The following is an 11,377-nucleotide window of genomic DNA, read 5'->3' as shown; positions in this document are numbered from 1 at the left end:
GGGCCAAGAAAAGGCAACAGATACTTCAGAACTGAAGTATAGATGATTTCACACCACACATAGGTGCTGGGGATGGAGCTCGGGTCCCCAGAAGAGCAACCAAAGTTCTTAACCACTGAGCTGCCTCTCCAGCTCACTGTTCTTCCTAAGAAGAAATGATAGAAACCCAAGGAAGAGCTAATGATATTGACTCTTGTAGAAAATATTGAGTCCTAAATAGAAGCTCCTGGATGTTGGATTTACCAGGAAGCCATCCAAAAGCAATAAAGAAAAAACTGCAGCTATTTAAAGGTAGAATCTGGAGAGAAAGAAGTAGATTTCATCAATTAAACAAGCAAAAAATTCTCTGAGAAAACTTTGGAATTCCTAACAGTCCTGGAGGAGCCCAAAATTCTATATGATATTGTTTCAGGAAGAAGGGGCACCTAGAGCTGTAAAAGACCATGGGATGTCTGGCTTAAGAAGTTCACAGTTTAGAGAGTATTAATTTTTTAATTAGAGAAACAACACACATTCAGTGTAGACACATTGGAAAATCAAAAAGTAAATCACATTTTTAATCTCACTTATTTGTTTTATATGTATGAGTATTTTACTTGCATGTCTGTGCACCACATGCTTCTCTCGAGGCCAGAAGAAGATGTCAGATTCCCTAGAGCTTGAATAACAGGCAGTTGTGAGCTAGTGGTGTGGGTACTGACAACCAAACTCAGGTCTTCTGTACGAGCCATAGCTATTTGTAACTATTGATACATCTCTGCAGCCTAAATAAATATTTTTAATTTTGAAAATGCACAGATGAAGTCACAAAACAATCCCACACCAGTTAGGAATTAGGGATAATAAAAAGGGTTATTTCTTTAGGAGAAAAATTTACAGATCACCACCCCAAACAACAGTCCTCTTGTCGCAAACAGGAAGCAGAGACTAGCAGCCGGAATGGGAGCTGGAAGCAAGAGAGAGAGTACATGGTTCCCGTTGCTTTTTAAAGTATAAGAGATCACACCCCAGTGGGCTGGTATCCTAAAGGCTATTGGCTGAAGGGGCAGAATGTGCTCCCACAGCACCTCCCCATTTTGTTTAAATAAAGAGTTCCAAACCCCAATATAAAACTATATACAATAGGAACAGATATCAAGTATAATTAGAATTACATCCAGCATAAACAATATTAAGTAAGGAACATATGCTAAATGTTTTAGTAAACATTCTCTCCTATGGCGTCTAGGAAATGGCTTGACTAGATCATAAGAGTACAGTTAACTACGACTATCTAATCTTCAATCCCACTGAAGGCCTGAGGAGGGAGACAATATTACTTGAGCAGGCAGGAAGTACAATCAAGTAGCTTCCAAAGTGAGCAATATATGGCAGAGACCCAAAGTCTCATTTTGCAATGTTGAAGTAACCAACTTTGGCTAAGGCCCAGTGTAACTGACAGACCATTTTCAGAGGCAGGAAAAATTTCAAAACCATTTTACCCTGTCTTGGCAAGACTTGACAGTCCTTCTTATCCATTTCTGGATATCATGTAACTTGTCAGTGGTTGAGTCATTGTCACTTCCTTGCCCAAAGGCCAGTTTTGCCAAGAAGAAAATAAGCTCCAAGTGGAGTGTCTTCAGTGCTCAACATTCTCTCAGAAATAGACTGGTGCTGTCAGGGGCAATCATGTCTCATTCAGCAGAGCCCTAAATTATTTAAATGCCATGTTCCACAGATTATTGAAGTGGTTGAAGAATACCTATCTAGACAGAATATAATCTCTATGTATCTAAAGAACCTAATTGATGTGGTGTAGGATGTTCTTCTGTTCATGTGTTGCTTTAATTGGTTGAATAAAGAAACTGCTTTGGCCTTTTGATAGGGCAGAACTTAGGTAGGCAGAGAAGACAGAACTGAATGCTGGGAAGAAGGGTAGAGTGGCAGATGCCATGGTTCTCCTGCCTGAGACAGATGCTGGTTAGAATCTTGCTGGTAAGCCACAGTCATGTGGAGATACACATTAATGGAGATTGATTAAACTAATGTGTAAGAGCCAATAAGAATTTAGAGCTAATGGGCGAGGCGGTGTTTAAATGAATAGCTTCTGTGTGATTATTTCAGGTGTAAGCTAGCTGGGTAGCCAGGACAGAACAAAGGGACCCTCTCTCCCAACATTGATCTGACTGTATGTACAACAAACATGAACAACTATTGACCTAATACTTGTATCTTGACCTTAATACCTGTATCTTGATCAGAGGTAGGAGTAATATATAATGCAATATAAAAATATAGCCTAAAAGTTGTATCAGTGTCCTAAACTGAGGTAGAAACATGCACAAATACAATCTGACAAAATAACTTTGTATAAATGTACAAATAATGTAATCTAAAGTCACAAATATAATTTGAACTTGTATCAATATACAAAAACTATACCAATGTAATGTAAATTATCCATGAATAATAGCTTACAAGTATTCACTCTATTACCCACTATTACTGTCCCCCCCTTTTTTTTGAGCAAACATAGTTTTCACCCCAACCCTCTACCTAGGACAGGTAATATTCAACAGTCCCTAAACAGTGTTCCCTATGAACAAACTTTTTTGGGATGGGGGCATCGTCTTCTAGAATTGCTTCCCAGGGTCATGGGGGTGAAGTTCTCTTAATGGGATCCTGCAAAAATTAAGTGATGGTTAAGTTTCAAAATTACAGTCTAGTACAGTTGCAAACAATTTCTGATCAGTCAATAGTTTTTTTTTTTCAAAGTTCTCATTTGGAGTTCTGGCCAGAATATGAGAAGGTGCACCATTTCAGCAGCTGTCTTATAATAGTGCTGTCTGCATCACGATGTCATCTCAACTAGGTAGAGTGTTTGCTATGGAGCCCCATCTTCTTCCTGGAAACTTCAAAGATTACCGCAGAAAAAGGATCTGTAGGAAAATCTATTGTTCATCATGAAAAACTTAAACATCAGTCATATAAACATATATATAATGAAGAATATGATATAGACAAAATAGGCACAGAGTGTAACACCCAATTCTGTGTTACACCCTTGGTACAGTTTGCACACCACTGTACCATATGCGAGTTGGGCAAGGGCCTGGAGATTGAAAGAACACACAAAGAGACCTGGGTCATTCGAAAGGAAATCAGTCGAATGCCGTTTATTCAACCTTGGGGGAAATCCTTATATACCTTGCTGCTGCACAAGGATTTCTGCCCAGGAAGGTGGGAAATTACCATGCCAAAGATGGAGTCAACAATGCCCTATAGCTAATCACCAGGTGGGGCAGGGGGAGCACAGGAACAAACAGAATGCTTTAGTTAGCTGACCAGAAACTGTCCTCAAGATGCACCCCAGGAACAAAGGTAGACCGGGGCCCTACAACAGGGAAAGTAAATTTTTTCCTAAAGTTTTCCTTCTGTCCCATACCAGATGGCTCCTGATATGAGATAGAAACTCTGAATGTTCCTTTTTAACAACATGCTTGGATTTAGAGAAGTACAGAGCCATTGTCCAACTCCAAACCCAGCTAAATATATTAATAGATAGATAGATAGATAGATAGATAGATAGATAGATAGATAGATAGATAGATAGGCAGGCAGACAGACAGACAGATTGGTGTATATGCACACCTGTGTGTACAAATGTAAGTGTAACCAGCACCTTTATATATAATCCATATCCCATGGTCTGGATGCTCTTTAGTGGATAGTCATTTTTCTGTCATTCTGTCAGCACCCAAACATCCAGGGTCTCTTGAATTTTTGATGACATGTAATTTTCCCACATTAAGAGCAGAACTCTGTCCCAACCCTATATGTTTTCCTTACCACCTGTATGGTTGTCACCATCGTGGATGAGCTGTCATTTCTCTGTTTCAATAGAAACAGAGAATTTGTCTGTTTCTCTGTTGAAAAGGCTTATCCTTTTCAAAATGAGTCTTTATTAATTTTGATGGTATCCATAATTTTTCTTCTCCTGGGGAAACAAGAGCAAAACCCCTTCCCAACACAGCACATCTCCTGGTTTCTATTGTGAGGTTAGCACATCTTTGAAATAAACTGGTTGAGTTTCTTGATCATTTCTCCAAGAGTGTGCTGGTCTTCAGTTTTGTAAACACACTCACACAATGTGTGTTTTTGCACAGTGTTTTTGGGACAATGTCTTCAAAGTAAAAACTGCTAAGCACGATCACGCTGTTTCTTTGAGCCCTGAGAGAAAGAGAAGAATTGGTGACTACCCAGGCCACTGTGTTGACCCACAACGCCTAGTGGGAGTTTAGCAGAAAATCCCGGGCAGCTGCACCATCAGTGTACTCTGAGCCCTGAGCACCCATATCCCAGCATCTCCAGAGTGCAATGTTGAAATACATTTTCTCAGTTTGAGACCCTCAGTCTCTGCACTGACTACAGCCTCCTCATACAGAAATGAGCAAGAAAATCCTGCAGATGGAAATCCTTAAAGCCCTAGCTGGGCAGGAGGCATTTAAGGGCACTTGCTGCAGCCAGGTAGTGGTGGCGCACACCTTTAATCCTAGCACTCGGAAGGCAGAGGCAGGCGGATCTCTGTGAGTTCAAGGCCAGCTCTGGTCTACAGAGGGAGTGCCAGGACAGGTTCCAAAGCTACAGAGAAACCCTGTCTGAAAAACAAACAAAAGCACTTGCTGTACATAACCATGAGTTCAGAGTGAGTTCAGAGTTCAGATCCCAGCACCTGAATAACAAGTCAGGTGTCACCAAGCAGCGGGGAGACAGGAGGACCCTTGGGTTTGCTGGTTTCTAGTCTAGTGGAAAGAATATGTATCTCAGGTTCAAGAGAACTTACCTCAGAAGAACAGGCAGAGTAAAGTCTGCCGCCTTCCTACACATGAACAGCCACAAACACTTGCATGCCCAAACACACACACAGACACACATGCAAATTAATCTTTTTAAAAAGCAGTAGCTGATCTACAGCAATAGCCTGGCACTGAGCCACTGATTAAATGTTGCATTAATTGTGTACAATAGATATTTCTCTCAGTATTGCCTGTATTTCGAAATCTTGAACTTTAGAGTTTCTTTTTTTTAAAGGTGTATTTATTGTCTTCACATTTTCTGCATATGAGTGTGATGCTTGCCTGTATGTCTGCCTTGTGTGCATGACTGACTGTTGCCCTGGAGTCCAGAAAAGGTGTTAGAGGCTCTGGAGCTGGCGGTCCAGCTGCGTGTGCGCCTCCCTGGGTATGCTGAAAAGGGAGCCTGGGTCTGTGCAAAAGCAGCAAGTGCTCTTAACCGCTGAGCTGTCTCTCAGACAGGTCTTGGCCAGAATGTCCTCCCAAGTCCTTGAAAGTGGTTTGAGATCTGTGGCAACCCTTTCTTCAGCACCTCGGCCAATCCAAGCAAGTCTCCAACTCTGAGGAGCAATTTTCCCAGCCTTGTGTCTTTTCTGGATGCCCAACTTGAGAATGAACCACTTCAGAAACATGGAAATCCTTTAAGTACCGCATCACATTTGTCCCCCTGTGGTGGAAACATTGTCTCAAGCCTGTGTTCAATCCCTAGGGAAAAAATAGAATTGCTTATTAATTCATTTTAAACTGACCATACTTCTTACATGACTTTCAGAGACGCAACCTAAGAGATACTGAGATTCCAAAACATTTAAAAGACAAGACATAAAATCCAAACTGAAGAAAGATTCTTTGGTAAGAAGTTGGCCAGGGTTTAGAAACAGGTGGAGAGCACGGGGTTCCAGAAGAAGCGAAACATCACACAGACACAGCCCACTAAGAGACATCTATGATGTAATAAAACAAGATGATTTAAAAGTTTCCAAATAGAAATGGGTAACAAATGAATACGCACTCACAATCCATGACTTTCCCATTAATAATGGGGTACACCCTCGCCCATGGTGTCACCTCCCAGGCACAGTAACAAAGGCTGTTTTGTCTGGTGTTGTGGGGTAGGTATCCCCCAGAGAAGACTACTAGGACAATGGTTTTGGTCACGCCTTTGTTAGCCCGCCTGTGACTACACTGGGTGTTCAGGATCCCAGTGTAGTCCTGAGCCTCTCTCAGGGTCAGCTTTTAAGCATTAAAACCATATCCTGGTTTGACTTACTTTAGTTAACAAGAATAGTTAGTTAGAAGTGAAAGAAACAACAGAAGCCAAAAAGCAAGGTTAGAACATTTAGAGACTTTTCCAGAACTATGGACTTTGATGGATTAAGCCTTTGCTTTTGTTTTGGGAAGAGGTGCTGTCTTCATGCTGACTTGGCCTGATGGTACTTCCTTCATGGAGTCTGTTGTGCTAAGGTCTGGGGGCCTACCAAGTTTTGACAGCCTGTTACATAGTGACCCTTTCATCCTTGTGTGAAGACAACAACAGCAAAAAATCGTCTTAGATCACTAACATGTTTAATTTACACTCTGGCTACCTTTAACATGACCAGCACTGTGCTGCCGTGTATACATTTTAGGATATTCTGCCGTTACACACCTTGCCCCAGGGACACTGGTGGAGTACATGGTTTCAAACACTGGGAACTAAATCTACAAAGCAATTCTTGACTGAGGATGTCACCTGTTAGCCACCAGCAGGAACCATGATAATGGTGTGGCTACACTATGGATCCTAGAACGGGGAGCATGGGTGAGGGATGCAGCTCCACTGGCCCCTGCTTAGCACACGTGCTCTCCAGCATCACGCAGGACTGGCTCTGATGCTCCACGCCTGCCACCCCAGGATCCAGGAGGCGAACCCCAGAAACTCTGAAGTTCCAGGTCATTCTCAGCAATCCTTGGTGGGTGCCTCCCAAACTGGTTCTGAGTTGTATTTTTTCACTAAGAAAGCCCTTCCTCTTGCAACTGCCAGGTAGCCCAGGAAACCCGACTTTCCTCACCAAAATCACTAAGGACACTAAAGGAATGAATCATATCTTCAGCACCAAAAGAGTGGGACTCCCACGTGTGGGTGTGTCTGTAGTTAGCATGAGGACAAACCTCTTAGTCAGTCCGGGAAAGATAAAAGGCACACGTAAGATGCAAACGCAGACAGCCCTGCTGGCCTACTGAAAACTGAAGACCACCACGGCATATCACCAGGAAAATTAGGCAAACTAACACTCCACCAATCACAGTTCAGAAGGGCTTCCCTCACTTCTACTGTAACCACTCCACCCATCTGTGGTAGAAACCAGAAGGCTAAAACAGGAAATAACCAAGTTCTAGATTATATCAGAATAGAAAAATGAGCGAATCACTTCCGTAGAGGGAGGTGGCAAAGCACAGCCGCAGCTGAAGCAGCAGCTTAGGGCAATGCTCTGAAGAGAAGGTACCTTACTTCCTAGCAGCCTGTTTGCCCAGTGCGGTGTCCCAACAGGGAGAATAAATTGACCTGGGAACGAAGGAGTAGAAACGGTTCATCCCATTCCCGACCGATCCGCTTCATTCCAAGGAGGATCGTAGTTAGGCTGGATTCCAGAAAAGCTCTTTCCGGTGCAGTCAAACTATAAAGCTTGTGACTCCAACAAACACTCCAGTCGCAACTGCCTTTGTACAGTTTGAAGGGAGAAAGCTCAGTACTAAAGCGTCCGGGCGCGGTGGCTCGAACAGGCTCAGAAATCTGTTCTCCGGGAGTTAGACCATGTTATGCTTCGCAGATTCTGTTGTTGTTGTTTATCCTTCCAGACCTCTGTCACTAACCAGGAAACCGCTACCTGTGTCAAGGGCGAGTTCTGGGCGCCTTGCTGGCTGGAGCCTAGTGACGGCGCGCCCCCTGCCGGCCAACGCAGCAAGTTCTGGAGTGTTTGGCTCTCCTGCTGCGCCAGGCTGGATGCAGAAGGATTTGTATGGTGTGGGGGCCTCTGTCTCTGGAGAGGCAGAGGCTTTGTAAGAAAGTATCTGTCCAGGTTGGAGAGATGGCTCAGCGCCCAAAAGCACTGATTGCTCTTCCACGGGACCTAGATTTGAATCCTCGCATCCACGTGACAGTTTACAGTAACTCCAGTTCCAGGTGGATCTATCGCCCTCTTCTGTCCTCTATGGGCACCACACAGGTGGCACACAGCCGTTCTTGCAGTAAAACACCCACACCCCACACACCCACCCACACGCGCGGGGAGGGGGGCGGCACACACGCGCGCGCGCGCACACACACACACACACACACACACACTTATTTTAAGTTACTGTCTGTTCTAATTGCCAGGTAACTTTCACAAGGTTCCCCTTGTTTCCTCCGTCTGGGGGCTTTCACTCAGCAGGGTGGGCAGGTGGGTTCCTTTCTCTGTCGCCCTTTGCGGCTCCTTTCCCCTGAGACGAGAAGAGCAGCTGTCAGAAAACTCAATATGGGAGAGGGACACACGCCACTAACTTAGCCACAGCTTCATAAACGTGACGTGACGTCACCAGCAGATGGAGACGGAGACACAGCACCATCCCATCCCCCGCTGCAGCCTGAAGAGATTTCCTCCCCTAGGGAATCCACTCAGACCTGGCCAAGAGCTGGGGCTTCTCCACGGGCTAAGGGTTCCAGAAACGGTCCGCGTGGAGCAAAGTTGGCTGTATAAACTAGAAGGTGCTTCCCTAGAGAGAAACACACCCAGACAGTGTGGGCTTCTAACAGGGTCACAAGGAGGTGTCTTTACAGTGGGAACAGATAGGACCCCGTGGCTCATAGGACACGTGTCTGAAAGTCACTAAGAAACTCCGCTTCCCTTTTTAATGTTTCTCAAAGAGTATCTTATAGGGTTAAACGTCCAAGAATTCTCCTCCATGAATAAAGTTGTAAGCTGGGCTTCTTGTTTGGTGGCAGCCTCACCCCAGCCCCTGGTATCCATATATCCAAAGAGTCTGGAATGTTCCGGTGGAGCTTCCATCCGAAGCTCCCTCCCCTGGAGTTGCCTAAATTCAGACTCTGCCCCTGAGAAAATCCGCCAAATGATGACCCCTCCCCCAGAGATGCTCAAGGCCACTCCCACAGGGGATTTAAACTGCCCCCCAGAGAACAGATGTGTGGTTTTCTAGTCTTCCTGACCTGTCCCCTCTCTGGAGGGCTGTATCTGGTAGTGCTGTATCCATTAAATCTGGGCTTTTTCTAATTCTAACTCGGTTTAATTTGGTCTGATTTGTATTGTTGTGTCAGTGGAGAAGCTTATTGAGGTACAGAAACTTTTCACTTCTTATGGGAACCAGTGAGTTTGAGGAAAACCAGGGGAGTGCTGAGAACTTAGAGCTGTGCATCCTTTAGGTCCTAAGTAAGTTTATCACCATCCTTGGCAACTTGTCCTTTGGGAAACTCTGTCCTTGTGGGTAGTTTGGCCCTATAGGGGGTGCCAGAAGCTTTCTGACTCTTGTCAACGGAACAAGCCAGCCAGATGTGTTAGGTCAGAAGCCTGTGGGGTTAAGATGCTGCCCACTCTTAGACACCAGATTTGGCAGCCTGGAGACACCCTGGGGGCAAGCAGCTGTGTGCTGGCTCTCCCTCTCTTCCTCCCCTCCTCCCTCTCCTCCCCTACCCCCACACCCCCATCCCACCACACACACACACACACACACACACACACACACACACAACCAATACAGAAAGTTAAGGAGAACCCTGATGTATGGTGGTTTTGCAATACAATCTCCTCCAATCTAAACAGAAATGTGTGGTATTTCGCAGTACTTGGCTCCTAGGCGGGTGGCCTGCCTCAAGTTAGGTGTGAAACTTGCCATTTAAAGTAGGTCTCCCAAAATTGAAAAGGTCAGCTTCCCACTTTGTTGTGAAGTTCCTCTGAGGTTTTATGCTGTTGTGGGTCTGTGCAGTGCTCTTGTTTCTCTGGACGAAGCCAGAGGATTTGGGAGTGGGGCAGACCTCATGGCGCTCAGACCTCAGGCTTGCTAAGATGACCCTTCAACTCCTGATCCTCCTGCCTTCATCCCACCCCAAGTGCTGGGATTGCAGGTTACACTACTGCACCCAGCAGGAAAACCATACTGTTTCTGACAAGACGTTCTCTTGCTCCTGAGTCCTCTCTGACTTCAAGACCAGTCACGGCCCCCATGGTGAGGAGTTGCTCTCCCAATGACGCTCATTTTAAGCCGGTTTCCTTCCTAGCTTGCTCGTCTCTATCCGCCACAACAAAACCTCCTTTCCCTTTCCCTCTCATCACTCCAGGATGTTCCCACTTTCTGTCCATCTTCAACAATGTTGGCATTTTCAACTGGAGGAAAATGCTGAATTATCTGTTCAATGTTGCTGAGGAAGTCAGTGGCCCACATGGGGTGGGGACGGGGGCAAGAGCGGGTCTCTCTGTCAACAAAGGAAGATGAAACTGGAGAAGCCCCAAAGTTTTGTTGCTTGTGGAAAGTGTGCTGACAGACAGACTTACAGTAATGTAGCTTTGTCCTCTCCATCAGCTTCTCCTACTATTATTAGTCTAGAATCCTTAGGAAGACAATGGAGAGCTCTGTTCTGCCGTGTGGTCTGCACACAGATAGCGAATGAGGTGCAGAAAGCAGAAGTGGGAGCAGAAAGCTGGCTGCGCTCCTTTGCCATCTAGAACACAGTTTCACAGTTGGCCATCTGTCTTTAACCTTTGGTTCCTGGGACTGGCTACAATGTTGCTTTTTTGTTCACACCCACTACCAGTTGTTAATCTTTCTGTCAACTCATGATTCAGCTCTCCAAGCAAGGACTTGTAACAGGTGCCCTTGGGCCAAACTTAGCTTGATTTTAACAATTATGCATTTTGAAAATTCTAAGAGGATACGTCGGTGAATTATTTAGGTGAATGATTTTGTTCCCAAAACATTTATTTGTTTGTTTATTTATTTATTTGAAGTGCTAGGGATTGAGCCCAGGGCCTCCTACAACATATCCTTTCTGTGGACGATCTCCTGCTACTTGGAAGCTTGGCTGGCTTACTATCTCTAAAGTTCTCACCTATAGTAATATTTCTGAAGCAAGGAACCTGGAAGCCACCAGCTAGCTCAGGGTGGCTGCCTTGCATCCTGCTTCCTAAATGATTGTTCATCCGCCGGAGGCAATATAATCCTGTTCTAGTCAGGACTCCTCCCACTTTTCTCCACTCAACATAAAACACTTCTAGGAGAAAAAAAAATTATTGTTAATCTTGAGATTCTCGACAGAAAGACCATTTCCATAATTATGAGCCAAATTTGAAGCAAGCTTTAATTAAATCCTGACCAGGATGGACTCTGTTCAGGTCCACTCTGGGATCCTAGTGAGTGGCCACAAATTACTTTCATATGGGGCATGATGGTGGTGGTGGCGGTGGTGTTGGTGGCAGAGGTGGCGGAGGTGGTGGCGGAGGTGGTGGTGGAGGTGGTGGTGGTGGTAGAGGTGGTGGAGGTGGTGGTGGTGGTAGAGGTGGTGGTAGAGGTGGTGG

General features: G+C 45.0%; 1 long non-coding RNA gene across 1 annotated transcript; it reads right to left on the bottom strand.

The window, feature by feature from the left end:
• Nucleotides 1-456: 456 nt before the first annotated feature.
• Nucleotides 457-7,940, bottom strand: LOC126492890 (uncharacterized). The gene is made up of 3 exons (XR_007589699.1): nt 7,378-7,940; nt 4,823-5,537; nt 457-4,209 (listed from the first exon to the last, which is right to left on the bottom strand). It is a non-coding gene; the product is annotated as an uncharacterized lncRNA (long non-coding RNA).
• Between the last annotated feature and the right edge of the window lie 3,437 nt (nt 7,941-11,377).

Source organism: Alexandromys fortis, unplaced genomic scaffold (assembly GCF_014885135.2).
Source record: "Alexandromys fortis isolate MF-2015 unplaced genomic scaffold, M_Fortis_MF-2015_v1.1 scaffold_285, whole genome shotgun sequence".
Classification (NCBI taxonomy): domain Eukaryota; kingdom Metazoa; phylum Chordata; class Mammalia; order Rodentia; family Cricetidae; genus Alexandromys; species Alexandromys fortis.
Note: the sequence above shows the minus strand (reverse complement) of the source record. Positions and strands in the feature narration are given on the sequence as shown.